This window comes from Triticum urartu, chromosome 5, assembly GCF_003073215.2.
Source record: "Triticum urartu cultivar G1812 chromosome 5, Tu2.1, whole genome shotgun sequence".
NCBI classification, from domain to species: domain Eukaryota; kingdom Viridiplantae; phylum Streptophyta; class Magnoliopsida; order Poales; family Poaceae; genus Triticum; species Triticum urartu.
In genome coordinates, this window is record NC_053026.1 from 233,354,718 (window position 1) to 233,360,245 (window position 5,528).

The 5,528-nt window shown below is 46.9% G+C and overlaps 1 pseudogene; it reads left to right on the plus strand.

Moving 5' to 3' along the window:
* The first annotated feature begins 653 nt into the window (after nucleotides 1-653).
* Nucleotides 654-1,514, plus strand: LOC125508871 (annotated as a pseudogene).
* Nucleotides 1,515-5,528: the final 4,014 nt, after the last annotated feature.

Here is a 5,528-nt window from a genome sequence, read left to right on the forward strand (position 1 = left end):
TGCATGAGTTTAATTGGGGTAGTTTTGTAAAGTACGAGATACATTCCTTCACTCACAAAATGCCTTGGTTGATGAGATTTGAGATTTGAGCCTTATAAACCGGAAAGGAGGGAGTACTGTAGTGGAGGAGTACTGCAGTATGCTTCTGGCCATCTAACACTGATTGAACTGCTGCATGTCCACCGCGTGAGGGAGGGAGAGCGTGTAGCAAATGAAAGCTTCTCCTAGTCCTTCCAGCCACCACGCTCATGGGCGAGGGAGGGACACATCTTCATTGACTTACTGCTCCTGCCTTTGCGTCTATGATAGGTGGGCCCAACAGGTGGGTGGCCCACCTCTCATGCAGCCAATGGTAGGTTAGTGAGGGAGAGGGCATTGTAGTAATCAAACTTCTCGGTCTTGTACAAGTTGATGCGACACATCAGAGCACTGCACTCGATATATTTCAATAATTTGCGTTTACCGATGCATTAATTACAACGCATGCATGCATGCCGTGAGTCTCCTTTTGATACTTGCATGTGTTGATTTAATGCACCTTGAAGTAGTATGAATATGTGACGGTAAAGCTTTGTAATGCCCCGGCCCTAATAAAGTGAGAGATGGTTGTGCACGAGGAGGGCGAGATCATGTAGACGAAACATGACCCGACGATGGAGCTCTCTATGGTCTCGATGGACCTCACCTTGCTCCACTGCCCCTTGTGCCTCCGCCCCTTGAAGCCTAAGTGTATGAGGTTCGAATACACCTCGTCCTTTCGGCTGATCGAGCAAGGTGCAGGTTTCTTGATTGATGTGTTGTTTGATTGATTTGTGCAGTGCAAGGGAGGGCACCTGGTCTGCGCGGACTGCCGCGTTGAGCGCCCCGGGAACCAGCGGCAGTGCCAGAAGTGCGAGCGCGACAGTGGATTCGACGTGCGGAACATGGCGGTGGACTCCGTCCTCTCCTCGGTGAGGATGGAGTGCCCGCACGAAGGCTTGTGGGCTCTACGTCACTTACCACAAGCTCGCCGATCACCAGAGCGTGTGTCCGCTCGCGCCCTGCAAATGCCCCTTGCCCGTCTGCAGCTACGAAGGCCCGCCGCCGGCACTCTTCCACCACATCAGCACCATGCATCCCATGCCCGTGCACAAGATCCAGTACGGCAAGGTGCTCCAGCTGCAAGTGCCACTGTCGGAGCCACGACTCTTGTTGTTCGCGGAGGAGGACGACCACGCATTTTTCTTGGTCGGCGGCGTGCTCGACATCGGCGTGCCTATCGCCGTGTCGGTTGTCTGCATCAGAGCGGGGTCGTCCCCACTGCCGCACTACGTGGCCAAGCTGTGGGCGAACGGCCCGTCGGGGGAGCCCAAAGGCAGACCGACACCGTCAAGGTGGAAATGAAGGTGACAAGCAGCAAGGATCCCGGCGACGTCGCCGTGCACGAGCTGACCTTCTTCACAGTTCCGCCCAAGCTGCTGGCCGGGGCTAGGCTGGTGTCCCTCCACATTCAGATTGACAAGCTCACGTCCTAAATGATTCTACAGTGCCTTCTGTTTATCTTAGTAATATGCTAATATAGGGGTTATCTCGGTCTAATTTAGCTTAAGAGATGGTGGGCTTTGGTGGCGATGCAGCAATTACTTCGACATTAGATAAGCAGTTGAAGTAATTTTCAACAGTCGAATGGATATTTTGTGTCTGTTGGATATAAAGATCCTTTGGGTAAGAAGTATATCAGCTTATAAGAAGTAAGTATAACATCTTATATGCTTGTTTGTTCAGGAACTGTTGCATACTTGTGCGAGTTGACGCGACACATCAAAGTAGTAGTACTACTACTAGTAGTACTCCCTTCGATCCTAATTTCTCTACGCATAAGGCTGGTCATAGTGGGAGTACACATAGGTGATAACATCACACTTATCTAGATAAAAAAGATGATGTGGCATGCAATTAATGAAGAAAGAGAGGCATGTGGTAACATAGCTAGTTACTGTAACATCACACATATTAAAAAAAGATGAGTCTACAACCTAATAAATGGAGTGATGCATGACACAACACATATGTTACTACCCATTGTGGAGGTAGTAACATGGCATATGCTACACCACGACCGAGAACACGTGCTTACGTTACGCCATCCGGGAATAGTGCCGCACTTCGAAACTAGAACCGTCAATAAATTTTGAGCTTGCGTCTCGTCACATTCCAGATTACTACCACGCTATATTTAATTGCAAACCTGTTCACACTAATCACAACCTAAATGGTTTCCCACTTAGGAGCATATTAGTAGTACTCGGTTATAAATACTACTATGCCAAGATGACTGCACATTCCTCCTCAACTCCTTATCCACAAAAAACAATCAAGTCATTCAGCATCGTTCCTTTGCGCCTGCCATGGCCAACGTGAGTTTTGGGTCGAGATATTTCCACCAGGGAGAGGCGAGCATGGAAGAGGAACGAGAGATGTCCTGCCTCGCCGCGAAAGCAGCCGACATGTCCAGCCATGCAGCAGTAGCAGCACAGAGGTCCCACGCGCCGCCGAAGCAGCACAGAGGTCCCGCCGCTCCTTCGATGTAGCAGACTGGTCCGGCCGCGCCGCGGAAGCAGCAGAGATGTCACGCAGCCGCCGAAGCAACACAGAGGTCCCCCGCACCGCGGCGGCCTGGGAAAATTTCTCGCGGGCAGGCGAGGACTCTTACAGGCGCATGCATGCGATCGTCCATAGCCAGATGGATCAGATCTCCGGCTGGGGGAGGTTGCAGGACGAGGCTACCGACGTCATCCGTCAACTGGGGGAGGCAATGCGAAGCTCCGGGCCAAGCGCGACCTGCTGAGGGCGAAGATCGCCGGAAGGACGAAGTAGGCGGAGGAGACCGCATCCTTCTTGGAGAGGACGGGCATCATTGTCAAGAAACTTATGGACGAGAATGCCATGCTCCGCATCGAGTGCGAAAGGCTGGTGGAGGAAGCACGGGATGCTGCCAAGCAGCGTATTAAGGACATGAAACTGATGAAAGAGATCATCGCTGCTCGTCGCGAGGACTAGTCTCCGCGACCTGCAGCGCACAAAGAAAGTAGAGATCAGCGAGCCAGATCATTGTATGCATCTTCCTTCTTCTTTTGCCCTTGTGTATTTCAGGCGTAGCCGCATGTGGCTTTTTAATTATCTTCCTAATTATGTAAGACAATTATTATCCACTCTCGTCGTCCTTATATATATTCACCAGTCTTGCTATAATTTGCAGTAGATGCTATATAGGTCCGTTGGATCTTACATCAAGATCCGTGCAAAATTTTCTTTTCAGATTTTCTTTTTTCTCTTAAATCTCAATCGAGTGAGACATAGCCACGCCATTAAATAGAGGCTCGGGCACCATTAATGGAGACCTTGGGAGAGAGGTGGACGGCAGATGGAGGTCAAAGGGCTCTCCTCCCGATAAGCACGCGCAGGGGTCTGATCGCACGCCTCCCGTACTCAAATAGCTACCCTGCATGACGCCTCCTAGCTAATAAAAGAAGGGACGCATGGCGGCACATAAATGGTAAATAGAACGCCCACAGTTTCAATAATACTTGTGTTTCCGATTGTAACATGACAACACTTGTTCCAAAATGACTTTGTTGATTGTTAATGTGTGCGCCTTCGCAAATCGGACAACAAAATTACCACAACATGTTGGTGCCATGTCATGGCACCAAGCCAAGTTTCATGATTTTCATGCGTCTTTTGGATTTACAGGAATTAAAAAACCAAGTTTCTCAATGTTTCCAGCCGAGCAACGATGACCAGATGTTTGAATTTCATTCCCATTTCTTGCATGGGACCTAGAAATTTACCCGAGGACACACATGTGATTTTTCAACCAGCTTTGGTGCACTGGAGCATGTCCTTGTATTTCAAATTTGAATTATGCACACAAAGGTGACACGTTCTCTCTCAGAACCACGAGCCTTCTTGAGAGAAGCTCTGGTTTGCAAGAAATTTATACCAAAACTTGTTCCTATTCTGCCAATTTTTTACCACATCATGGTAGTACCATGACATGACACCATGCCAAGTTTCATGATTTTCAGGCGTGTTTTGGATTTACAAGAATTTTAAAACCAAGTTTCTCAATGTTCTCGGCCAAGCCACGATGCGCAGATGTTTGAATTTCATTCCCATTTCTTGCATGGGACCTAGAAGTTCACCCGAGGACACACATGTGATTTTTCAACCAACTTTGGTGCACGGGAGCATGTGTTTGTAGTTCAAATTTGAATTATGCACCTTAAATTACCAGAAACTCAATTAATGTATAAAAAAGACCAAACGAACCCGGAATAATTCCAAAATTTAACAGGGCACTCATGTAGTTCTATGTTGCCTCTATAAAGAAACTCAAGGGGGGCAGCGTATATTGTTTCGCACTCAAAGGTGACACGTTCCCTCTCAGAACCATGAGCCTTCTTGAGAGAAGCTCCGATTTGCAAGAAGCTTATACCAATACTTGTTCCTATTTGGCCAATTTTTTACCACAGCATGGTAGTACCATGACATAACACCGTGCCAAGTTTCATGATTTTCAGGTGTGTTTTGGATTTACAAGAATTTTAAAACCAAGTTTCTCAATGTTCTCGGCCGAGCCACGATGCCCAGATGTTTGAATTTCATTCCCATTTCTTGCATGGGACCTAGAAATTCACCTGAGGACACACATGTGATTTTTCAACCAACTTTGGTGCACGGGAGCATGTGCTTGTAGTTAAAATTTGAATTATGCACATTAAATGAGCAAAAACTGAATTAATGTATAAAAAAAAGGCCAAACGAACCCGGAATAATTCCAAGATTTAACAGGGCACTCATGTAGTTCTTTGTTGTGTCTATAAAGAAACTCAAGGGGGGCAGCGTATATTGTTTCGCACTCAAAGGTGACACGTTCCCTCTCAGAACCATGAGCCTTCTTGAGAGAAGCTCCGGTTTGCAAGAAGCTTATACCAAAACTTGTTCCTATTCGGCCAATTTTTTTACCACAGCATGGTAGTACCATGACATGACACCGTGCCAAGTTTCATGATTTTCAGGCATGTTTTGGATATACAAGAATTTCAAAACCAAGTTTCTCAATGTTCTCGGCCGATCCACGATGCCGAGATGTTTGAATTTCATTCCCATTTTTTGCATGGGACCTAGAAATTCACCCAAGGACACACATGTGAGTTTTAACCCAACTTTGGTGCACGGGAGCATGTGCTTGTAGTTCAAATTTGAATTATGCACATTAAATGACCAGAAACTCAATTAATGTATAAAAAAGGCCAAACGAACCCGGAATAATTCCAAAAATTAACAGGGCACTCATGTAGTTCTATGTTGCCTCTATAAAGAAACTCAAGGGGGAAGCGTATATTGTTTCACACTCAAAGCTAACACATTCCCTCTCAGAACCACGAGCCTTTTGAGAGAAGCTCCGGCTTGCAAGAAGATTATACCAAAACTTGTTCCTATTCGACCAATTTTTTTACCACAGCATGTGGTAGTACCATGACATG